The sequence below is a fragment of the Periplaneta americana genome, chromosome 10 (genome assembly GCF_040183065.1).
Source record: "Periplaneta americana isolate PAMFEO1 chromosome 10, P.americana_PAMFEO1_priV1, whole genome shotgun sequence".
NCBI lineage: Eukaryota > Metazoa > Arthropoda > Insecta > Blattodea > Blattidae > Periplaneta > Periplaneta americana.
The window spans coordinates 20,692,343-20,719,179 of NC_091126.1; the positions used below are offsets into that span (position 1 = coordinate 20,692,343).

The following is a 26,837-nucleotide window of genomic DNA, read 5'->3' on the forward strand; positions in this document are numbered from 1 at the left end:
TGCACTTAAGTTTGAAAAATGTCAACTTACGGAACATTGCATTAAAAAAAGAGGAGTGTATGAATTACATGCACCGCTAAATTTAAAGAGGAAATTTAAAGGCCTTATCTGCAGAAATACCCCACAATATTTATATTATTTGAAAGAGCAGGTTCTGTACTTTTTTTAAACACAAAATAAAAAATCGGATTTTGACCCCTATTCACTACTCGGTCCCCTTAAGAGACAACTAGGCCAGGAGACAATATGATAGGATGGGCAGTTCTTTTCCCCTTCCATTGCATATATCGCCGATCAGCTACTATATTACAGTTTGTCCAAGTCAAGTCTGCGAGTGGGGATATCGGGATGGAATGTAGAAGTAAAACACAGTTGCCACGTAGGTCACTTGACGCTCAGATTTCAACGTGTGCACATCGTTTAAAATACACTAAGGAGCGCACGCATTTTTTGTCCTTGTCTTCAGATAAAGGCAACAGTTACGCTTTCTCGCAGCCTCCTCCCTCATGCAACTTTCTCTCCTACTCCCACGCTTGCCAATCAGAACGCCAAACTTCACTGTCAAGCAGAAGTAGAAGTACAGTCTATTTCAAAGCGTCTTAATTATTGTTACCGCTCTGTGAACTGAAGCGCAGTGGGAAAACTTTGCTGTCATATGAGACTGTACTGGTCTCCTCTCGTTGCCGCCTCCTTTCACTACAGAATTGTTTCCAACTTCCCCTCTCGGCTCGCAGACTTAACTTGGTCGAGCTGTACACTAATCAGAATTCAGATGCATACAAACAATTCTTCTTCCTGTGACATATCGTCAATAATAGATGTATATATCAGCCAGAACCTCAATCAGAGGCAGTAGAGCTATTATGATACAAAAATTCAATCTTTTGCTGTAATTTTTCTACCAAAACATAAACAAATTTGGAAAAATTAAAGTCATGTACTACTTTATAGAAATGAAGGATTCTTTTTCATGTATTACACAAACTTTCAAATTGCCGTTCGCATCGATTATAAAACTCATAAGCAGCTTATAATGTTATTTGAGTATCCTACAAAAGAATTTTACTAGCTTTTACAGTATATGATTCTATAACGCTTACTTAGAAAGAGATTACTTCGATTCCTTTATATGGATTGAAGTTTCTCTTCTGACCAGTGCTATCAATTGTACGACAGTTACTACTGTAGAATAGCCAATTTTCTTATTCTACCAAAACTACTAACTTGACAGGATATATCATTGCGGTTCTCTTTTTAGTTTACTATAGAACTCGTGTCTGTAACATACAGAATGAAAGTAATAAAACTGTGCAGATTTTTTCCTTGGATAGAGTACAACAAAAAATTTAATACCATATTAGATCCAAATGAATACCTTTCTCAGAAAAAATTTTCCTAAATGTTAACACTGCTTTACTTGCCAAGTACTATCGGTACGATTCTGATTTTTACTCCTGTCATTAGAGAAATTGATAAAGAATCATTTAGCCCTTTGCAGTTTTTCAGTAAAATGGACAGTTTTCTTGCAAATTATGCAAAATGAATAACACGTATCGTTCTTTCTTGCCATTAGGAAGTCTGACAACCGTGCTGGATTGACTAAACAACAGAACTCAGCTGTTCAGATCTTGTGCGTGTGCGTTTTCGTACGTGAGCCAGCGAAGGACTGTTGTAATTATGCAGAATTTCAAATAAATGTTCTGCTTAACCATGCATTTAATTACAGAACATATAATACATTTTAATTTGTTTTAGTGTATTTTATTTTCCCAATTAATCTACATTGTTATATAGGGTGCGGCAGTGAGATATGACGGTTTTTATAGCCCTGTTGTGGGACACTCAAGACGAATTATAGGAAAATACATATATTGGAAGTAATAGAGTACAACCCAATTTATTAATGCCTGATTACTTTTTAAAAACTTCATTTCGTAAGTAGCGCCCACGCAACGAATACATTCCTGCAATCTGCTATGAAAGTTCTGCATAACTCGCACCAACAAAACAGGTTCGATGGCTCTAATTTCGTTCCTTATGTTTTATTTCAGCTGGATGATGATGCGAGGTTGTTGCGATACACCCTACTTTTGAGATAACCCCGTAGGAAATAATCAGCACACACTGCTCATGGTTCAATGAACAGTCTGCGAAACATGTTTCCAGGACGAACAATTTCGCGATTTGGACACATTGCCTGGCCGGCAAGATCTCCTGACCTGAATGCAGCTGATTACTTCCTATAAGGTTATCTAAAAAGTAGGGTGTATCGCAACAAGCCTCGCACCATCGTCTAGCTGAAACAAAACATAAGGAACGAAATTAGTTCCATCGAACCTGTTTTGCTGGGGCAGAACTTTCATAGTAGATTGCAGGAATGTATTCCTTGCCGTGGAGGCTACTTACGAAATGTAGTTTTTAAAAAGTAACCACACATTAATAAATTTTATTGCACTAGATTACTTCCAGTATATGTGTTTTCTTTTAATTCGTCCTGAGTGTTCCACAACAGAGCTATAAAACCGTCATATCCCACTGCCGCACCCTATATCACCTTCGTTCTGTACAAGCTTGTAATGATCATCATTAGAAGTGATGATTTATAGCACTGTTTTGGTTACTTTTCCATTACACTAGTACAGGGCTTGCCAAACTACGGCCCGCGGGCGGATTAGGCCCGCGAACTACTTTTGTTCGCTCCATTTACTAACTTGAAAAAAATAAAAGTCAATAAAAGAAAATTAATTTATTCACGAATTTCGATCGATGAAATCAAATCAGAGGGCTAGATTCTTAAACAAATTGCTCATATACTGCGATAACAATTATGTTGCTACAATGTAGGCTACTGGTTGCAAGCGTTCAGCCGCCAAGAGAGCGTGGGTTGTCCAGCCCAAGCGCGAAGTGTGGCAACAGAGCAACCAGAGATTGCACCGCTGTAAGCTGACAACAGCGACTTCTTTCGGTACACACCCACACATAATACAAATGTGAAGTAGTAAATATTATCCAGTTAAGAATAATATTAGCATTCTGAGTTAATCCACAAGCATTTACTAGTAGTTCTTACAGCGTAACTTTAATTATGGCTGGGAAAGAAAAAAAAAGAGAAAATGGACAGTGAATGTTCTGTGTTTAAACAGCAATGGAGTTTGGACTATTTTATGATTAAAGCTGAAAATAAAGTAATTATGCCTGATTTGTAAGGAATGAGTTGCTGTCTTTAAAGAAATCAAACATTTTTTTAAATTTTCACAATTTACGGGGACGTTACTGGGTGATAAATTTGAAGCAATGAAAAGTGGACTATCATCTCAACAGAATATTTTCAAGAAACATAGATCAGACAGTGAAGCAACAACATTGGCTAATTTCGCATGAACTGGCGAAAAGGGCAAAATCTTTTAGTGATGGTGAACTTATTAAATTGTGAATGATATTGGCGGCAAAGCAGATTTGTTCTGAGAAAGTACATTTATTTAAGAATATTAGTCTTTCAGTACATACAGTTACTCGTAGAGTGGAAGATATTGCCAAAAACATAACTTGCCAGTTGAATGAAAAAAGAAAGCAGCTTGAACGGGTAGGTTTTAGCTCAATAAAACACAAAGGTTGAATACTAACGTTATTGATGAGCTTTGTTTATTAGACTTAATTTAAACTTATGTGACTTGGTCCGCGATTCTTTCTCGGATGGTTAATGTGGCCCTCGCTATGAAAAGTTTGGCAAGCCCTGCCCTAGTATGATCAAAATCCATTAAATATTTCATGCAAAACTGCTGCGCAGAAAAGGACGAGAAGCCAAAAGCCATTATTGAACATCAGGGACATTTTAAAACATGTCCACGCCTGTGTAGTAACGGTTAGCACGTCTAGCCGCGAAACCAGGTGGCCCGGGTTCGATTTCCGGTCGGGGCAAGTTACCTGGTTGAGGTTTTTTCCGGGGTTTTCCCTCAACCCAATACGAGCAAATGCTGGGTAACTTACGGTGTTGGATCCCGGACTCATTTCACCGGCATTATCACCTTCATCTCATTCAGACGCTAAGGGTCGAATTCATAGTCGTCACTTATAAAATGAGGAAACACTTAAGTAATGAGCATTTCCTTAGCACTTATTTCAGATCGTATTGCAGAGACGCTACTCATTCATATGCCCTGAGCATTCCCTTGACATCGAAAGAAACATGGCAACATGGCTAGACGTGAGCGCTTTCCTGCATTCAATTGTTGTTAAATCGGCATTATTGTCATACACAAATATAGAAGTAAATATTATAGAGCTAAAAATTATACAAGATGTCCAGAAAGCATTTTACAGAAAAGAAAGAAGTGAGCTAAGATAACTAGTTATGAAATACGGAGATATCGTCGAAAGTAAAAAAAAAAAAAAAATTGATAATTGTTCTCTCCAAAAGAAGAAATTGACATGGAACAAAATTGAGTTTAATGCAAACTCCGGAAATATTCCTGTAAGTAAATCATTTTCATTTATTTTTCAGTTATTTTTATGCTAAACAAAGTGGAAATGATACAATTACACAAATTTTAACAGCTTATTCCTTGGGTAGAATACAAACAAAAATGCAAATAAGAATTTGTTGGGACGTGAATACTTTTCTAAAAAAAAAAATGCCACTTAAATCTACCTGAAATGCTGCTGTATCATAAAATCTCAAAGAAACCAGTACTTTCAGCAGTGGCGAAATCGGTAAGCCTCATGGTTGTATTGTGAATTTAAATGAGAGACACCAGAATATTCACAACAGTGTTCTTGTCGAAACGGTATTTCCTCTTAAATTGTTGGTCATTATACATCTCTAAAGGGTTTTCCATATCTCTGATATATCTTTTGCTTGCCAAAGCTCATTTTCATTTTAATTACAGAACTCAATAAATTAAATTAAATCATAATCATCATCTATTGTATACCGAATCAGCTGATTACAATGCATATGAGGAAACACTTGAGTAAATTGACAAGCTACCTTATTTGAATAAGTGTTCACTTCAGTGGGATTTATGAATTGGAAATTATTATAAGCAACTGCTTAAGTGTTTCCTTACGATAAGTGTTGACTATGAATTCGGCCCTTAATAACCAAAGCTGTTGATAAAGCGTCGTAAAATAACCTAATAAAATAAAAATAAAATTTTAAAACATTGGGTACAAATATGGAAATGGACGAAAGACATGACAACATTCCTCTTTACATAACGTATGAGATATTAAATTAGTGTTATTGAATCTGTGCGCCTGGCTACAGGTATGGAAATCCTCACCACACATCGACCGCTTGAAGCGATCAAATATGATTTGCGCCTCTGGCTTCAAGGGCCCGCCCGGATCTCTCTTGTAGTGGTGACGTCAGCTAGGCGTCGTACTGCGGTATTAACCATATAAATTAGCGTCGTTCTCGAGTACAGGTCGTCAGCAGGCGCTGTGATTAATCATCCGCGCTCTTCTTTTCTCTCAAAATTCCATCTGATTCACTTCGCCTCGCCAATATTTCGTCGCCGATGTATACAGTTAATATGGGGTCAACATTTCCATGCATATTTCCGTTAACGAACAATTACTTATTCTGATAGCTTAAGTAGAGTTACGAAATTAAAATTTGGAGCGAGTCTTGATGGGAGTTCACTTGTATGTAAGCAACAATTTCGCCGACTGGCAAAAAGTACAGGGACATCATTTTATTTTTACTTCAGTTTGTATTGTACCTCAGTTCTTTTTAATGTACTTCACTCCCGTTACCTGGTTGAGGTTTTTTCCGGGGTTTTCCCTCAACCCAATACGAGCAAATGCTGGGTAACTTTCGGTGCTGGACCCCGGACTCATTTCACCGGCATTATCACCTTCATCTCATTCAGACGCTAAATAACCTAGATGTTGATACAGCGTCGTAAAATAACCCCCCCAAAAAAACTTCACTCCCACCCCTTCTATTAATGAAGTTCCAACTGTCCTCTACACACAGATCCAAGACAGCATATAGTAAACAGCACTGAGGTAGTGAGCATAGTACGTTCCAGAAATATGTTCGCGTTTTCCAGTGACGAAAGAGCTTTCAATATTGAATCATATTTTCGCACAGGTACTGTCCGTTTGCCTACGTCGCATCCCTATTTCCTCACCTGCTTCTGCTCGCCCCTCTGTAAAAGCAGGGCTGTCTTAGCTATTTTCTGAAAACATTAATTTCTGTTAGGAATTGGACGTTTACGTAATATTATACAACTATTTAAAATAACTTAAATAAAAGGGCCTCGTTAAGTGATTATCACGTGATTTCCCCTCTTTCTACGATCCTGCGGCATAACCACTTGGACGGACAGTAGATAGCATGTCTGAGTAAATTTATCTGTGCGGGTCGGGCAGAAGTGAAGATTGAATTTACAATACGTAAGGTACTTTTATAGAGTAGGTACAGAATTATTTCAACATGAGTTACTGGTACGAAGGACGAAACTAGAAATTGGAATTAGGTACAATGTTCTTATAGTGCGATAATATGAACATTAGAACGGTATCGAAATGAACGGCCACCATTTTAAAAATGTGCTTAAATATCCATATTATGATTATTTTTCAATTTAACTTCATTCTATATAGTGTATGCTAATGTGCTATAGACAGTATAATATGCACTGCGTAATGAATACGTCCGCATGGACAGCTCAGTTCGTGAGTAAAAACACTTATTGTTAATACATACTGTATTTTGATTAAACAAAAACCTAATGAAAATTATCAAATTCAAAAGCGTGATATTTCCTAGTTTACGTAAATGGATGAACTACTTTTCTTCCCTCCTATACCTAGTAAAGTGATTTGTTTGTATCTTACGCCAGTATTATCGAACTCCAGTCGTGGAACGGGTAGTAAACGGTGTTTCGGGTTCTTAACCGTTGAGCCAAAGGTATAGCCAGATTAATATTAGAAACGTTAGTAAAAATAAAATGATGACCCTGTACAATAAGGGAGCTCCAAATTTTATTTCCATATCTATGCAAAGACTAAATACAGCTGACACCTAAAATTGAACAATTTCCTTTTCCTAAAATACTATGTTCATACAGAGTGATCGATGATAATATACAGATACGGAATTAAAATTTGGAGCGAGTCTTGATGGGAGTCTACATGTATGTTGGCAACAATTTCGCACAACTGTCCACAAGTAGTATACAGGGCGGAAGTGAAATAATCTTGCAGATTGATAGGGACGACAGGGTACACGTAAATGAATAGAAAACTTATATTACGTTTTGTGATTAAGTAAACGGTTAATTAAAAAATGAATTTTGAAGTTTCAGCAGTCCTGCAACATCATCGCTAACACACTCTGCTTACGATACAGATGTAAGAGGTCAACGAACTCGGTGAGTCTCGGTAGGTGAGCTGCTCTCTGCCAAGGCGTTGCCACTTGCTCGCTTCGTCCATTGGCTTGAATTTAGAGGTTTTTAAAAAATAAATTTTCACGAAAACCGTGCACGTTATTGAAATATGCCAGAGGGATAAATTATTCTTTATAGATTTCCTGTGGATATGGACAAAAATTACGATCTTACTCGTAATAGTTGCCGAGTAAGATGTTGTTAAACATTTGGAAAAAAAATTCCTAAAATATATGAACTTTTCACCTATACGATATTATAGTTTTTTGTTATAACATGAGCTATTCGCTGTGGAAATCTGGGAAGGTATTTCACTTCCACTCTGTATATACAGGGGCTCTTGTTTACTGCACATGTGCAGAGTGTTCTAAGCGAAACTTATACAATAAAGGAGCTCTAAATGATGTTTCCGTATCTGTACATTAAAGTTGTATATAGTATGATATACTACACTTATGCCAAAATCAGCTCGCCATGAGAAAAATCCCCGCCGTGTCAACCGAAATTGTGAAGTGGTTTTTCCTTCATTTTTCAGCATTATTTCACCATAGTGTCCCCCTTAATATAATTCCGGTCTTTCGTGAGCGCTTTTTGAGATATTCATAATAGTACATTATGCAACGAGCTTATAATGATAGTAATTAAGAAGCGAGTATGGATGTTTATGAAACTCGCTTGCGCTCGTTTCATAATTTTCATACGAGCTTCTTAATTACCATTATAGTCGAGTTTCATACGACTTTTTATGCTCGACCATATTTCTAACTTGAAATTACATGTATTCAAATGTATACATTTAATTTGTATCTGACAAGATCAGAATTGACCTTGTTCTAGGTCGTGAATTGTGAGATGTGCGCAGACGCGAAAGTATTGATTTTTTCCGAAGAACAATAATGTCATTGACCTTGATGTATAATCCCGTTAAACTTGATAGTATTATAATATTATAATCTTGATTATTGAATTCGACATTGAAAAATGAGATGACAAATTGAATTTATTTGAATATTATTTACAATTAACGCTAATTATTATAGTAACAGAACATAACCTTCTGCGACAGTATTGGATTTCCAGCCTCCGTGACTTTTCGCTAATTCTCTCTCGATTGCATATCCGAGAATAATCGATACTTGCGGTTTTATAACGGTACAAAGCTGACTTGTCATTGGCTGAACACATGTAAGCTGAGTTATCATTGGCTGAAGACCTGTACTTTAATGAGTAGGTGTACTTTAATGACATGCATTAAAGGACTGCCACCAGGTGTATAATTAGTACATTTCGGCATGGTCGAGCATAAAAATATAAAAGCGAAAATATAGTAATTTAGCAACACGCGTTCACCTAACACTAGCAGTTGAATCTCACAAATATGTAGGCCTACGTAACAGCATTAAATGTTCAGTAACCTATCGTTTCACAGAGGGATATTGTTGGCTGTGCATTTCCTCCTTCCTTCTTTAATCTTGTTTCCGACTTGATTCTACCATGACCGAATGCACGGTTGCTCACGTCTTCCTGTCGCACACTTTGTTTCATATCTTCAATGAAATTACGAAATATGTTACGCAACAAACAAATAATGACACTTTTGTTGGTATTTCCTTCAGAAAATCCCTAACATGACCTCTCCAATGCCCCCGATTTTCTGTGATACACATTCCAAAATTGAACTAACTGTCCACAATGGAACAAATTTTTGTTATATATTTTTGTTCGCCATAATTATTGTAAGTCCGTATAGGTCAGTGTGTATCTGATGCTTTTCCAATTCACTGCGGGCTAAAGCAGGGAGATGCACTATCACCTTTGCTTTTAACTTCGCTTTAGAATATGCCATTAGGAAAGTTCAGGATAACAGGCAGGGTTTGGAATTGAACTGGTTACATCAGCTTCTTGTCTATGCGAATGACGTAAATATGTTAGGAGAAAATACACAAACGATTAGGGAAAACACGGACATTTTACTTGAAGCAAGTAAAGCGATCGGTTTGGAAGTAAATCCCGAAAAGACAAAGTATATGATTATGTCTCGTGACCAGAATATTGTATGAAATGGAAATATAAAAATTGGAGATTTATCCTTCGAAGAGGTGGAAAAATTCAAATATCTTGGAGCAACAGTAACAAATATGACACTCGGGAGGAAATTAAACGCAGAATAAATATGGAAAATGCATGTTATTATTCGGTTGAGAAGCTCTTATCATCCAGTCTGCTGTCCAAAAATCTGAAAGTTAGAATTTATAAAACATTTATATTAACGGTTCTTCTGTTAGGTTGTGAAACTGAGACTCTCACTCTGAGAGAGGAACATAGGTTAAGGGTGTTTGAGAATAAGGTGCTTAGGAAAATATTTGGGGCTAAGCGGGATGAAGTTACAGGAGAATGGAGAAAGTTACACAACGCAGAACTGCACGCATTGTATTCTTCACCTGACATACTTAGGAACATTAAATGCAGACGTTTGAGATGGGCAGGGCATGTAGCACGTATGGACGAATCCAGAAATGCATATAGAGTGTTAGTTGGGAGACCGGAGGGAAAAAGACCTTTGGGGAGGCCGAGACGTAGATGGGAGGATAATATTAAAATGGTTTGAGGGAGGTGGGATATGATGATAGAGACTGGATTAATCTTGCACAGAATAGGGACCGCTGGCGGGCTTATGTGAGGGCGGCAATGAACCTTCGGGTTCCTTAAAAGCCATGTGTAAGTAAGTAAGTATAATTATTGTAAGATTAATATCCGAGAAACAAATTTAATTATATATATATAATTTCCTTGCTTCCTGTATGTTTCGGTTCGAACTTCCGGGTGGAAGAGGATTAAATAATTCCCTTTTGAGAGAGAAATCAGGGATAAGTGTTAAAAATAAAAGTTTATTATCATTCTGGCCTTTTGTGAACGGTTCTTGAGATGAATACAAAGGCGAACATATGGCAATATTGTAGCACGTGTTCACGTAACAGTAGCGGTTTTATATCACAATTATTTACGTAACTGCAATAAAGTTTCAATAACCATTTATTGGATTAGATAAAACTGTTGAGCTATTATTCAACACATTCCCCACTGGAATTGAGACATCTCTCATACCGTGGGATCGACAGAGAGGTGCAGAAGGCTGTCACACACAGATTCCGATCCCAGGCGGCAGATTTCTACAACACAGTGCTACGTAAGTTGATCCCACGGTATGACAAATGTCTCAATTCCTGTGGGGAATACGTTAAAAAAATATCTCAACAATTGCTGTATCTGTTTCAATAAATTTTTGTCACGAAATTTTGTTTTCTTTCTGTAAACGGCCCAAGGGAAATCCATTTTTACAGCGCTCGTAATTGTGTTCGAGTAGCCAAAATTTTTATAAACACTTGTTTCGACACTGTTAACATGGTGGGAGAAAAAATAGCGTCTTTATCTGCCTCCCATGAAAATGTTTGCTTGTTAGCACAGCACTTCACATATTGAACTCGCCTGCTATTTATAGTAAATGAAATGAAATACAACTTTTACAGTCGATAGAGAATATATCAGTGATGTCAACGCAAGCCCATTTTTCTGACCTTGATGTCGTGCGCGGGCAGCAAGCGCTAAGTATGGAAAGAGGAAGGGTTGTGTATATGAATAAGCAACCTGTTCGATTAAGAAAACAGTGGTGCTCAAACGGAACGTGAAATTTTTTGTCGTTATTTTTATATGGCTTCTTTCTGTTTACTATTATCTATATTGTCTGTAAAACAAAAGTACTAACACTGATTTCTTAATATTGCACTTGTGTTATAAATCTTAATAACATGATAGAGAGTTAAGAAGGAATATTCATTTAAATTCCATAGTAGTATAATATTATACTGTATAAAGTGGATGAAACACATCATTCATAAAAAAGTGATATTCCAAAGAAAGAGATTGAGTATGACATGATAAGTTGGAATTTATATTGATGGTATCTTTAGCCTTACAAAAGTAATCAATAATACAATATTACAGTACAAAGCAAAGTTACCTAGGTACTGTATCTGTTTTAAGTGTAACTAATATTACATAACAAAACTCTTATCGCATTATGCTTTTAAGGTGATATTTGTGAGCAACTTCCTATTATCAGAATATTAAATTATTTTCTCGAAATCTGCTGAAGCTATAGATCTGACATTTGTACAACACGTAGGCATGTATCTTTTGCTTATGATGTGACAGTAGTTGTTTTGTTAATTCATTTCCTTACAAACAATTTCCATGCCAATATTTTCAAAATTTTCAATACACTATCTTCAGTAATAAGTATATATGGTATATTAGATTTACGAAAACATTCTGTAAGGCTACTAAATAAATAGGCCTATACCTGAAAATTTCACTTTTCTATACGAAAAGTTGAGAAAATATTTCTTTTGAATAAAAAAATCAAACTTGTGAAAAATGAGCATTAAGATTAAAACTTACATTCTTATAATACATTTATACTTCTCAAGGAAAATTTAAAAATTAACATGGATACAGTTTTAATAAGTTCTCTTCCCTTTATCTATTGCATCAGTGCTGGCCAACCCTGAATATAGCTCGACCAAGCGGCATATACCACCTCTTTCGTCTATCTCTTTCCTTTCCGCTGTAAAGCGCTCAGGCTCTCCTGGGCTCTAAAGCGCGCGCTTGCTCCTGTGGGCATCAATTGACATGCCTGGGATACATGGAAGATTATGAAAATGCCATCGCTGGAATAGCGACTTAAATAGAGTTACGCTGTTATTGCACCCAGCGCCTCAATTATGTTACGCTTGTTTAACTCGCGGTTCTGATTTATATCTTCTGTCAAAATATATTTAGTCCTCTTTCACCCTGCACAATCATTCCTTACTTTCTTGAGCTTTGCTTGACTTAAGAAAGTAGCGTCGTTTCTAGAAACTTCTTTAGAACTCTTTATGGTTACGCTATATATATAATGAAAATTCTGATGAATTATTTTCAAAAGCAAGTATTTTACACGTTTAAAATAAAAGCCGTTTCTGCAAAAAAATTATATATATATATATATATATATATATATATATATATATACAACGCCACACCTGTGTACTTTCGTCTCCTGCCTAAGCTTTATACGCCCTTGTTGAGCACAATAAGTTAATATATATTTTGATGTACTGAAGTACATATGATATTTCCATGCAGATATTCTGCGTCATCATATGATGAAAGAGTGATGGAACGGAGAAAAATTCTCTCCGGCGCCGGGATTTGAACCCGGGTTTTCAGCTCTACGTGCTGATGCTTTATCCACTAAGCCACGCCGGATACAACCCCGACGCCGGTTAGAATCGTCTCAGATTAAGCTCCATCTCTTGGGTTCCCTCTAGTGGCCGCCCTCTCCACTACGTCATAGATGTCTATGAACGCAGGACCGAAGTCCATACATGTGTTGAGGTGCACTCGAATGAGTGACTGGTTGGCCGGGATCCGACGGTATGGGCGCCGTCTTAAATCACAAAGTGATTTATTACGCATATCATATATATTTTGATGTACCGAAGTACATATGATATTTCCATGCAGATATTCTGCGTCATCATATGATGAAAGAGTGATGGACCGGAGAAAAATTCTCTCCGGCGCCTTTGACCTTAAGGCAATGGAGTTGTGGATAACTGTATAGACCATTTGCTTTCCCTATTTCGAAGAGCTCGGGGAGAGGATGGTATTTTTTTAACTCTTTTCCTATTTGGTGTAAAATATTAATTTTTTGTATGTAGAGAGCTCATAGCTGTGGCAACTCACTCAAATAAAAATATTTTGAAAAAAAAAATATTTGGGGGCCCAAATTTGAAAAAAATATATACCCAATGCAGGATTGTAGTAAAACCGATATATAAACCGTTTTTAAAGATAGGTTCAAACAGTTTTTGCAATGTATTTTCAAAATAATTCTCTACAAACTTTCTGTAACAGAATTTTGATATTAGTCCCTACGTTTGTAAAATAAACAATTAAAATTCAACAACAATTTTCTGATTTCCTTTCTTGCAAACAAACGGACGTATTTTTAAAATGAAATCAATTACCAAAATTCTGTTACAGAGAAAGTTTTCCTAATAGTCTAAAGAATGTGTGTTCTAAATTTCATGAATATATCTCTAATAGTTCATAAATTATATCCATTTTTGTCTGGCAATGTAGCAAAAAAGAAATGAAGTTACTGGAAACCAATAAAAGCCGGCGTGTGATTTAAAAATCCACAGCGCAAGAAGTTTAAAAATGACGTCTCAACATCCGATAAGGGCACAAATACCCACAAAATGTTATGCAATGCATTCACACATATCAAAGGGTATTTTAAAGAAAAAAAAAATTGAAAATTTAATGTACCGGAAATGACAATAAAAGTGGGCGAGTGATTTAAAAATGAATAACGCAGGAAGTTTAAAAATGGCGACTCAACATCCGATAAGGGCACAAATACCCACAAAATGTTAGGCTATGCATTCCACAAATATCACAGAGTATTTTAAAGATTTTTTTTATTTACTCATTTTTCACAAAAAAATACCATTCTCTCCCCTTAAGAAAGTAGCGTCGTTTCTAGAAACTTCTTTAGAAGTCTTTATGTTACGCTATATATAATGAAAATTCTGATGAATTATTTTCAAAAGCAAGTATTTTACACGTTTAAAATAAAAGCCGTTTCTGCAAAAAAATTATATATATATACAACGCCACACCTGTGTACTTTCATCTCCTGCTGAAGCTTTATACTCCCTTGTTCAGCACACTAAGTTAACCTTTGACCTTAAGGCAATGGAGTTGTGGATAATTATATAGACCATTTGCTTTCCCTATTTCGAAGAGCTCAGACTACTTGAAGCAAGTAGCAGTGAATTTCTCTAGGATGGCAACAATCCTTGCTACATCTACACATTATCTCGTCAGTGACAATCTTGGAAATTTCCCAGAAGGCTTCAGAGATCTAAATTTGGCATACATATTGATTCAACGGCGAAATTAATCTGTGAATTGGGACTGTACCTCGAAATTTTAATCTTCCCTATGTTAAGTAGCCTTCATATTTTGTCGATAACCGAATGCATCCCGCATGTTATATTACGCATTCCTCTATTACATTGCTTGTCACACGGGCAGGTGAGCTGTCAAAGTATTGTTTCCATTCCGAAGGTGCGAAATGGAACAATCGCATTTTTTGTTTTCTGATTTTTGTTTTGCCTCGCCTACAAAAGGATGCGACAAAATTGCTGCACGAAATATTTAAAGAGAATCGGTAAGGCATTTTTTTTTCTTTTAATTCAGGTCTTTATATATGAATTGAATCATTAGTACTACAGGATGAGCATATTAAATCCGGTCCGTTTTATTTACTCTGTGCTGTAATAATGTTGCTACACTTGCAAATATTTACTCTGGAAGGCGGTGCGTCTCTTCCAAAGAAGACTTAAAAAGATATTAAGCTGACAATCATCCACGTCCTAGGCACTATTGGAACTCACGATCTTGTCTTTCTTCAACGTTAAATCTGCGAAACTTAACAGTTACGTACACCGCGACCGGACAACATAAATTACATTTTCAACAGTAATCTTACTAGAGGTTTTGATTTATGTAGAGAAAATCAAAACTCCAGTGGGGTTTAATTGACTATTACACGATTATAAGAAAGTATAGGGATATCATTTTATTTTTACTAACATTTTTAATATTAACCTGCCTATACCTCTGGATCAGCGCCGTTTGCTACCCCCTTTCACGACTGGAGTTCGATGATACTGGCGTAATATACAAACAAATCACTTTACTAGGTATAGTAGGGAAGGAAAGTAGTTCATCCATTTACGTAAACTAGGAAATATTGCGCTTTTGAGTTTGATAATTTTCATTAGGTTTTTGTTTAATCAAAATACAGCACAGTATATTAACAATAAGTGTTTTTACTCACGAACTGAGCTGTCCATGTGGACGTATTCATTATGCAGTGTATATTGTACTGTCTAAAGCACATTAGCGTACAATATAGAGAATGAAGTTAAATAGAAAATAATCATAATATGGATATTTAAACACATTTTTGAAAATGGTGGCCGTTCATTTCGATACAGACTTCAGTTCTAATGTGCATATTATTGCATTATAGACTATTGTACCTAATCCCAATTACCAGTTTTGTCCTTCGTACTAGTAACTCATGTTGAATTAATTCTGTACCTACTCTATAAAAAGTACCTTACGTACTGTAAATTCAATCTTCACTTCTGCCTTATCCGAAAAGATAAAATTATTCAGACATACTATCTACTGTCCGTCCAAGTGGTTATGTCGTATGGTCGTAGAAAGGGAGAACATCACGTGACAGTTAATTACTTAACGAGGCCCTTTTATTTAAGTTATTTTAAACAGTTTTATAATATTACGTAGATATCCAATTCCTAAGAGAAATTAATGTTTTCAGAAAAAGGCTAAGACAGCCCAGCTGGCGAAAAAAATCTGGAGGGGGAAACCCCGATACGACGTAGGCAAATGGACGACAGTACCTGTGCGAAAATGATTCAACATTGAAAGCTCTTTCGTCACTAGAAAACGCGAACATATTTTTGGAGCGTACTGTTTACTATGACCGTAAGGCTACTATGACTGTATATACGGTCTTGGATCTGTGTGGAGGACAGTAGAAGGGGTGGGAGTGAGGTACATTCAAAAACTCAGGTACAATAAAAATTGAAGTAAAAATAAAATGATGTCCCTCTATATGAAGATTAGAAGTAACGAAGTACTCCAATACAATAAAATATTAATTGACTTACGAAAATACAACTGTCTTCAAATGTATTATTGTACCATCTCTAAATTACAAATATTACGCTAGATGCAGTAGTGTGTTATGTTTAGCTATTTTCTTGTTATCAGTTGTGCCAACTATGGAATCTTCATTGAACTCTGTGGACGATTACTAGTCAAGAAGGCTTTGTTGATTCAGTTTCATTTTTATTAAAAATTTGCATTCCACTTCAATTATCCGGATCCCAGTAATCAACGTCACTTTACAGATGATTTTTAGTAAATCTTAGTATTAAACAATCTCTGATACGTGACTATTCATAATATGATATAGCAGAATGTATAACATAACCTAAATAATATAAACAAGTGTTACAAAAGTTTTAATTATGGATGATGAAAAAAACAACAAAAGTTTAATTAACAATGATGAACTAAAAAATAAACGTTAATAATTTTAAAAGGAACAATAATTATTGAAAGTACAATTTGCAATGGTATGTGTTCTGATAGCCTAATAAATAAGTATTATTATTATTATTATTATTATTATTATTATTATTATTATTATTATTATTATTATTATTATTATTAAAATTGTTACGAAGTACCTTTTTAAATAGTACTACCCTGTTATAACTGTTTATAAACTTAAGAATAATATTACGTTTCTACAACCTAGAGACTATAATGCGATGTGTTCCAACCAATGTAATATTTATGTTTGTCCTTCAGGCTAACATTTAATTTTTTCCTTACTCGGCCTATATTGCTCCATCAAACTAACATGTGTGTATGTGGGGAGGGACTACCTTGCCAGCTGCTTTGTAAACACTGTATTATTCTGTGCGTACTTAACTTCCGAGTAAATGTGCCTCAACTTCGAATTCTAGTTACAGTAACCATTGGCAATTCCCTGAATACATTTAGGCCTAAAATAATCACTTGACCTATTTTACATTCCTTCATGTATAGCGAAGATACAAGGAATTCGTTCTGAATACGAGAATCAACTTCTGTAGACTGTGGAAATCTCTCACAACTTAAACTCTGTGAGTACGACGCCCTTTCAAAGTGGATTTGCATCTCTTCCACCACGTAAATTTGCTGTCAGTTCTACCCATGGTTGTGAATGGTACTAGTTTGCACAGATATGATCTAATAGGTTTCACTACTTTCTCCTTTGCAAAGCGTACCATTCGAACCCGCGGCATATACATAAAACACAACTTTGCGAGGGGAAAAATTATTTGATCAGGGTTGTGGAACCTGCGGCTCGTTGCAGTGTACAGCACATGCGGTAACGCAATTCAAAAATGAAAGAGTTATGTAGCACATTATTCATTGAACCCCGATCAGTAGAGTTAGCCAAACCCAATTCGGGTTTTACCCTCGGTTTTCTGACATTTCAAACCACGCTTTGCAACGCACGCTATGGAACTCCATGAGATGAGGTAACTAAACAAGATCTATATAAAGAAGAAATGCGCACAAGTGTGCATAGGATGTTTGTTCGTTAGTCTTCTGTGCTAAGTTCGGTCACTGTTTTTGGGCACTCGGTACACTGCAGGACGTGGTACTTGTCACACCTTGCACCACAGAATTTACAGATACACTTCTCGGACACTGTATGGAATTGTGTTGTGCTGCACACTTTGAAGTGAAATCCATGCACTGCTAGCCTTGTGACTACGTACCTCATGCGTTGATGAGTCACAGTCCAGCTTCGGTCGACCATGGCGCTAGTGGCGTAGAACTCGTCGTCTATGTTGTTCCTTTTCTGTGTATTCTCTTCTAGAAGTTGTTTGTACGCGTCTGTGGAAGGCAGAATTAGTGAATACCGTAGATCCTCGATCAGAAAGGGTTCCCTTGTTAACACATAGACCAGCCTGGATGGTGTGAACTTCGACACTCCGAGTACCCTTTGACTTTTTCTCACGCTTTCAAATCCTTTTTCTTTAAATACTTCCAAACCACGTCTATGCCATAGGTAAGGATGGCTATGATCTTTGCATGGAACAACTTCATAGCTGCTTCAACAGATATGTCCTGTAGGTGTCGTATGTCGTTGATGGCTCTAGTGGCGGCTATGGCTTTTTCTTCAGCGTGTAGGCCGAAAGTGGTTCCTGTTGTCTGGAATGTCACTCCAAGATATTTGAAGGAGTTTGTGATTTTTATGTCATCACTTTTGTATGTTAATGTGTCTTGCGCCTTCCGTTTCCCTCCTCTACGGAAAGTCATCTGTAGTGTATTTTTCTCGTTTATCGTTAGTCCGTTTTGGTCTGCCCAGGTTACAAGTCTGTTGAAGGTGTGCTGTAGGTCTTCTATGTTCTTTGCTGTCATGACCATGTCATCGGCGTATATATAGATATAGATCTATATACTTGGCTCGGAAACATAACGGCCTCTTTTCTTGGAACTGTTAAACTCTCATAAGCCCCCATCCACTCCTCAACCCCTAGCCGCGTGGCAGAAATACAATAGATCCCAGCATTGCCAAATCTAGCTGTCTTTGCCTCTAATACCTGATGGCTTTTACCCACTTACAGTCAGTCCGTCGTTTCAGCTATTAGTCGAGGTGTTGTTTCATACTGTTGTGCGTTTCGATATGTCTGATTTTTTTCGGCCGTGGTTAACGAGTGGTGGAGTAGGTGATCCGCAGCCAGGGCCTTCTAATTCACCTGAAGATGCTGGACCATCTCAAGAACAAAGGACACCGTCCAAGAAAACAAAATATGTTATTGGCAGAGGAACGAAGCTAAGGAAACAAACTGTTAAAATTGTGAGTAATGTTAGGAATTTTATCCATAGGGTAATCGAAAATGGTGGCAGTTTAATGAGCAGAAATCTTACTTACTTAACATCGGATGCAACTGGCGTTGGCATTACTACAGTAAAAAAAATATCGGGCATAGATATTCAAACTTACGGTACACCAACTAAAAAGAAAATAAGCAGAACTAAAACAGAATTCGATAAGACAGACGATTTCACTCGTGATTTACTTCGTCGAACAGTATATGAACTTTACGCGAAAGGAATATCGCCAACAGCAAAGAATCTTACGGAAATAATGCGTGAGAAAACAGTAGGAAGTGATATTGAATTTCCTTATGGAGTTACAACAGTGAGAAAATTATTATGCAGCATGGGATTTTCGTATAAAACAGTTCCACGAAAAGTTCTTAAATCTGAAACCAACGAAATAGTTGTATGGAGATACAGATATTTACAAGATATTAAAAAGTATAGACAACAAGGATACAACGATGTGTATTTGGACGAAACATGGTTTGATTCTAATACATGTAAAATGAAGAGCTGGTTGGATGACACGGAGAACTGCATGGTGTCTGTTCCGAATCAGAAAGGCGACAGAATTGTAATTGTGCACTGTGGAGGACGTTCTGGATTCGTGGACGGAGCTCTCTTTGCGACTCATCAGAAGATGGAAAATGCTCCTGCCGATTACCATGGCTCAATGAACTCTGAAATTTTTGAGGACTGGTTTGAAAACTGTGTGCTGAAAAGATTAGAAGAACCGTCGGTAATTGTGTGCGATAATGCAAGTTATCATAGTCGTGTGCTAAATCCAAAACCAAACACTTCTTGGAAAAAAGATTCAATCATAGAATTTATGAAATGTCATAATATTGCAGTGCCTGAGCCAGTACCCATAAAACCAGTTCTTCTCGAAATAATAGATGAACAATTACCGTTAAATGAAAAAAAGAAGAAATATGCAATTGATGAGATGGCCACTTTCTATGGACATGTGGTGCTAAGACTGCCACCATATCATTGCATACTTAATCCAATTGAAATGGTTTGGTCTCAGATCAAGAGGAAAGTGGCATCTCAAAATATTAAATCCAGAACACTAAATGAAATACACAATCTATTGAATAGTGCATGTGCTAGTGTAAGCGTTAATAACTGGAGAAACTATATAAATCATGTAGAGAAAATTGAAGAGAGCTACCGCAGTGTACAGTTTGTTTTCGACAATGGTCCATTTGTGATTGACGTGGATGCATCAACAGATGATGATTCGGACGAGGATTAGATTTGAGGTATGATCTGTTTTAGACATTATTATTATTATTATTATTTATTTTTTAATTTTTATTAAATTTTATGTATGGTTAAGTATTCTTAGATACTTTAAAGGGGCATATACATTTTGAACACTAAAAATAATAATTTGCAATTCTTTTTTGTACACGTGACTTATATAGTGCTGCAAATTAATACTTTAACAACCTATTTTTACTATACTATGGCCATTTTCCATTTTCTAACATGAGTTTAGATTAATTATGTAATGTTTCAAAATGGCTGCTATTTTCTATGTCACAAATTGATTATTTCCTTGTAACTCAAACAAATTTTAACTTTTTCGTGAGGCACCGACATAGCTCAGTCGGCTGAGGCGCTCTTTTACCGGTTCGGAGTTGCGCTCGGGCGTTGGTTCGATTCCCGATTGGGCTGATTACCTGGTTTGGTTTTTTGCGAGGTTTTCCCCAACCGTAAGGCGATTGTCAGGCAATACATGGAGAATCCTCGGCCTCATCTTGCCAAATACCATCTCGCTATCACGAATCCCATCGACGCTAAATGACCTAGTAGTTCATAGAGCGTCGTTAAATATTTTTTTTGTGTGTTTGGAAGCTTAAAGATAGCTCCACACATCTTCATGTTTCTAACGAAATTAATTATATTTTTAATTTATTTGTAATAAACTTTCAAGGTATTTTATAGCTTATTTTTTAGACAAAATGTTATAAATGTAAATTTGATAGGTGCATGATTCTGGCCTGAATTGTACGTTGTGTTAAGAATGCAGAAAAATTTCATTCGGTTCCATCCAGTAGTTTCGGTATTATCAGAGAAACGGATTTCAGAAATATAGTTGTGATAAAAAAACTCATACCGTTTTCCACTTACATCTCTATAACCAATGCCGCACCTCACATTAAAAATCATAACTTCAGGTCTAATACAGCTTCTTTTACGAGAAGTTGGTGTAGAAATTTAAATGTTTTATTGTATTTTATATAACAGACTTTTAAGGTGTAAAAACTGTACATATTCTCTTAATTAATAAATAATTAATTCACATTTCGCATCTTATAACATTTCTTAGGCTTACAGAAAATTTGCATCGACATCAGGCAACTAAACTAGCAGAGAAATAAGTGTGTTATTTTGTGGTTTAGTATGATTTTTGTGTTATGAAAAAAAGGATGCACAAGGAATTTATTCACAACTGGTATCTAAACTGGTCTTTATTTCACCGTCCTTAGCAACCTAGCAATGACTTTATTCATAGCAGTGACTTAAAAGTTAATTCATAGCATTGAATTAAATTTTTAAGTCACTCTCTCCATGGCAACCAATACACTAGCAACAACAGAATTTATATTCTTTAATTTATAGCTTCTTCACAAACGACACATCACAAAAAAATGACCTACAGTTTGAAATTAAATTTAGACATCAGTAATGGATAAAATATTGTATAGCACACGAGAGTAAACAGAACTATAAATTACTATTTTATGATCAAAGTCTCCGAAAATTTTACCCGCGCAAAACCTTTAGTTAAATATGAAACTTGAGTAACATAAGCCTTTTACACATTATATAATTTTGAATATCTTTGTTTATTATTTGGGAAAAACATTAGTGGAAATATAAGTATACAGTGTTTTTGAAGTAAGTTTGTTAATTTTTATACCGATTTTGCTTTAGTAATTATAAATTAACGTATATTACAAAGATCATGGTATCGCTGAAAATCTCGGTTTCACGGAACACAGTTTGTAAAACTTTTGCATATGACAATGACTTCAAGAATTGGCAACTCAGCTAAGGGTTTATCCCTTGCGCGTGCCTGCAGTTAAAAGGTGAAGGGGATGAGGGAAGGTCGTCATGTTTTCGAGCCAAGATACCTGGTAAGTTTTTATCTTGTCTCAGTAGCAATAAAACCAAGTCCCTTCAAATGAGGGTGGAGATTATAGGAGGGTTGTAAATTTTCAGGATTCCTTTCAAAGCCTTGTTATTGCATAGGCTAGCGGAACTCAATTTCTTGAAAGTCAAGCTCAGTGACGGAACTACACAGTACGAAGAGAGAGATTTTGTAATTTTATTTTGCGCTACAGAATGTATCAACTAGTCCCTTCCGCCACTGGATGGATGGATGGCATCGCTCCACTCCCCCCATCTTCATAACAATACAGACGAAGTAAGACATATCTCCTTTCTCTCTCTTTTCACAGTGAGACAAGATACATCACACAGACTTTAATCACACTAATTTTATGTGCCGACACAACGAGATAACTGGTCGAGGTGGTATCGTCTCGAACTCGAATTCTGAAGGCTCGGGTTCAAATTCCAACGCTGGCCAATCAGACTGTCAGTTTCTTCGGGTTTTTCCCCCACTCGCGGAGGCGAATGTCGGATTGGAATCTATTTTTCATCTACCCCGAACTTTCTGCCCGCTATCTATATACTGTATGTGTTAGTGTTGCCTTTATGGGGTGGTCCTGCGTCGAGCTGATCCCTCATCAGGGGTCTCCCTCCATTGTCCATGTCTCGTGTGTGATCCATAGAATTATTCCTCCTCTACGGGCACTGGCTTGTAAGAAACAGAGTGGAGATTAAAGGGATAAAGAAAGAAAGAGAGAACGAGATACAAAAGAGAAAGATAAAGAGAGAGAGAGAGAAATAGAGGTAGAGAGAGAAAGAGATGAAGAAAGAGTCGCAACGCTGCAACAGTTGAACGGAACAAAAATATTTAACACAGTGTTAAGAGGGTTTCTTTTTTCAAATGACCACTGTAGTAATTGTGATAGGTGAGATAGGATCTTCAGTCACTAGAAATAGAATGAAGCCCAATGACATGAATGAATAAATGAATGAGTGCAAGTGTGAATGAATGAATGGAATGTAATTGGATGAAATGAATGGAATGAAATTAATGAAATGAATGAAATGAATGGAATGAAATTAATGAAATGAATGAAATGAATGGAATGGAATGAAATGAAATGAATGGAATGAAATGAAATGAATGGAATGAAATGAATGGAATGAAATGAAATGAATGGAATGAAATGGAATGAATGGAATGGAATGAATGGAATGGAATGGAATTAAGTGGAATGAATGAAATGAAATGAAAAATGAACGGAATGGAATGAAAAAAATGAATTGAATGGATGAAATGGAATAGATGGAATGGATGGATTGAATGGGATGGAATGATATGAAATGACTGGAATGGAATGGAATGGAATGAAATGAATGGAATGGAATGAATGGAATGAAATGAATGGAATGGAATGAATGGGAATGAATGGAATGAAATTAATGGAATGAATGGAATGAAATTAATGGAATGAATGGAATGAAATTAATGGAATGAATGGAATGAAATTAATGGAATGAATGGAATGAAATTAAATGGAATGAATGAAATTAAATGAAAAATGAATGGAATGGAATGAAAAATGAATGGAATGAAATGAAAAATGAATGGAATGGAATGAAAAATGAATGGAATGAAAAAATGAATGGAATGGATGAAATGGAATAGATGGAATGGATGGATTCAATGGGATGGAATGGAATGGATGAAACGTGCGTGAGGGAATGAATTCGTGCGTGAGTGAAAAAGAGATGCAAAAGAGAAATATAGAGAAAAAGCGACAGAGAGAGAGAGAGAGAGAGAGAGATGCAACGAAGAATTGAGCATAACAATAGTAATATGCGTTACAAGATCGGTATGTTGAAGTTTTCATGTTAGAGGAAAAGTTTGAAAAAGCGAAACGTAGTTGAGCTTTTTTAATTTCCGAGAATTGAAAGAAAACATACCGCTCGTGTATCGAACATTATTTTGTACGAAGATCGTTTATTACATACCTGAAAAAGGAATTTCTAATTAGTTGCAATGAAATCTCCATCTTGGTTTCTGTTCAATGACGGCAAATTTGCAAAACAAAAAATATCTATCTTCAACATTGTTGCTTTAAAATGTTTTCTGTGTTTACTATACTCCAGCAGGCCGTGATATACGTCTGTCTTTTCTTCTCCCAGTCTATGATGAATCTGGAATCTTGTTGATTTTTTCACGGCTTCCTTAATGTTACTTGCATCACGAATGGAGTAACTTTTGTGGTGTTGTAGAGTTTACTTAATTTTTGCAAATATTTAAAAACAATAATTAACAGTGCAATTTAGGTGAAATTGCAGTGGTAAGTTTCCAATTTATAATTATTACTATATTGAACGTCTCTAAAAATAATATGTTAAAAGCCTAAAGCAGTAAAATGAATATGACGCTTAAGCGATAAGAATAGGGAAATTGTTATGTGTGTTACGTTGGGAATACTGAATGTGGTATTTCACACTTACCGCGTATTGGTTTTGTGAGGAAAGCAAGCAAATACGCACGATCTCGCACAAAAATATTTAACATAGTGTTAAGGCTGTTTCTGATGGAAGATCTCAGTCTCACCACAATATAACTTTTCGCTGATCTCAAACACGACGATAGAAAATCTTGTATTTTGTACAGTATTATAAATCCCGACCTAGCGGAGATTAAACTCACTTCGGTCTCTGATTTTTTTAGGCTTTGAAAATCGTTTTGGCAGTATTCATTCGGTTTTAGGCCGCCTGAACTGAGATTGTTACGCTGTATCCTCATCCTTAGCGATCCGTCGGCTTCCCTAATGTATTGTGGTACAATAAATTCTCACTTAATTTTATTTCTTCAAACTGTCCATGCTTCTTTAAGAGTAAATTATCTTGTCTTGGGTCTCGTATATAAATCTCCCACAGCTTGGGGTCTCATTGCAAGGACTCAATAAAGCAATTTTCATTTTATTTCCGTTAGATTGTCTTATCAGTCTCGTCACCATCGTGATGTTATCTTCAGTATTACTTCTTGAAAGGAACTCGGTTAGCGGTCAAAAGGATCGAGATGGAGTTTCAATTTGGGGCAGATTCTGAGATATGAGGTGGAAATACGGCTCTGAATGAGTTTCCTCGAATTATATTTTTTATTCCGTTCTCATTGCAGTATTACCCTCGCATACGTATTATTTCATACTTCCTAACTATCCCTTTCTAGTTAAAATGGATAACAAAGGATTGCTTTCGTTGTATTCATACAGAGAATTATGAGTTGTGACTACGTTTGATAATTTTTATTTTACAAAAGGAGAGAGAAAGAGTAAATTCCTTGTATCATATGATACAGAAATACAGATAAGATAAACAAATAAGTCTTTCCCTTGCTTTGTCAATCCAATACAAACAAAAATAAACAGAAAATGTTGAACAAAACCAATACAATGTACAGGAAGTGTCAGTGAATACGGCAGAGAAAAGAGGACTACAGAAGATTGTCAGCTTCTATTATAAATGTTCTTTATAACACTAAAGTCCATTTCAGCACACGGTTCAAAATGTATATTAAATATCGACCAGTAATTTGATATAACTCGAAGGGGAACAATATTAGTAGCTACTGCTGTTTACGGAAGTCTTACAGATGTTGCGAAATAGTATAGACCTGTATTTATAATTTTGATTAATGTAACCAAAATAAAATTCGAACATGTGTAAGAAAAATTGTGCTAAATATGATGGTGATTTGATGGATTGGATTGATTGAATTCATAATAACGTTTGCACGGAATTATAAATAGACTGATTATAAAGACGTTAATTGACGCGTTCCCTGGAATAACAAATTAACGTACGTTAGATCGTTTTTCCGTTTCCAGCATATTTTGAATCCTCAAAAACACATCTTTCTTCCTGATCAAGTATTACATCCATTAAAAAAAAAAAAAAAACATAGCTCTCTCTCGAAATATTTGAATGTCGTTCTGCGTAATACCACAGTCTAGTATATACAGTCACGAAGCTTGAGTTTTGAGGGTGCTAGAAACAGTAGACTGTGACGGTACTATTTTGCATTGCCTGTAATGAGGCGATATTAGCGATCGTAGTGGTGAGCAACTATCTAATGTTTGCATATTTACTACGTATTGAGCTTCGCGACTGTATATACTAGACTGTGGTAATACTGTTATACCAGATATATAATATTTGATGCTCTGTACCTCAAATTCAATCTTTTGTAGTTAAGTTCTTGTTCCATCGCTGTAGAGTAACGGTTAGCATGTCTGACTGTAAAATAGGCGGACAGGGATTCAAATCCTGGTTGGGGCTTTTTAACTGGTTGAGAATTTTCAGGTGTTATCTCTTAACCCATTAAGACCAAATGCTGGATAACTTTCGGCGCTGGACCCAGACTCATTTCTCTGTGAGAGCACCTTCATTTCACATTTAGGCTAGTCGATAAAACGTTCTAAAATGAACAAATAGAATAGTTCTTGTTCTGGAGAACGCTTCATTTAATGGCTACTGACGGAGATTTAATTGGTTGAGACGAAGGTGCCTGAGAAGTATGGGACCACGCGATTGAGATGGCTGAATCGCCAGCGATTAAATGATAACCGTGATATAGACTGAATTTATCACGACGGGGCCGACTGCATTGTTTACTACGGCGAAAAGTGAATTGATGGCGACAGCGCTGACTGATTTGATTACTATGGCCCCGACTGA

The 26,837-nt window shown here is 36.2% G+C and overlaps 1 protein-coding gene across 1 annotated transcript in view; it reads left to right on the forward strand.

Annotated features, from left to right (window-relative positions):
* The window catches only part of LOC138707517 (uncharacterized), a 636,564-nt gene that overhangs the window by 130,022 nt on the left and 479,705 nt on the right, over positions 1 to 26,837 (forward strand). The window lies entirely within an intron of this gene.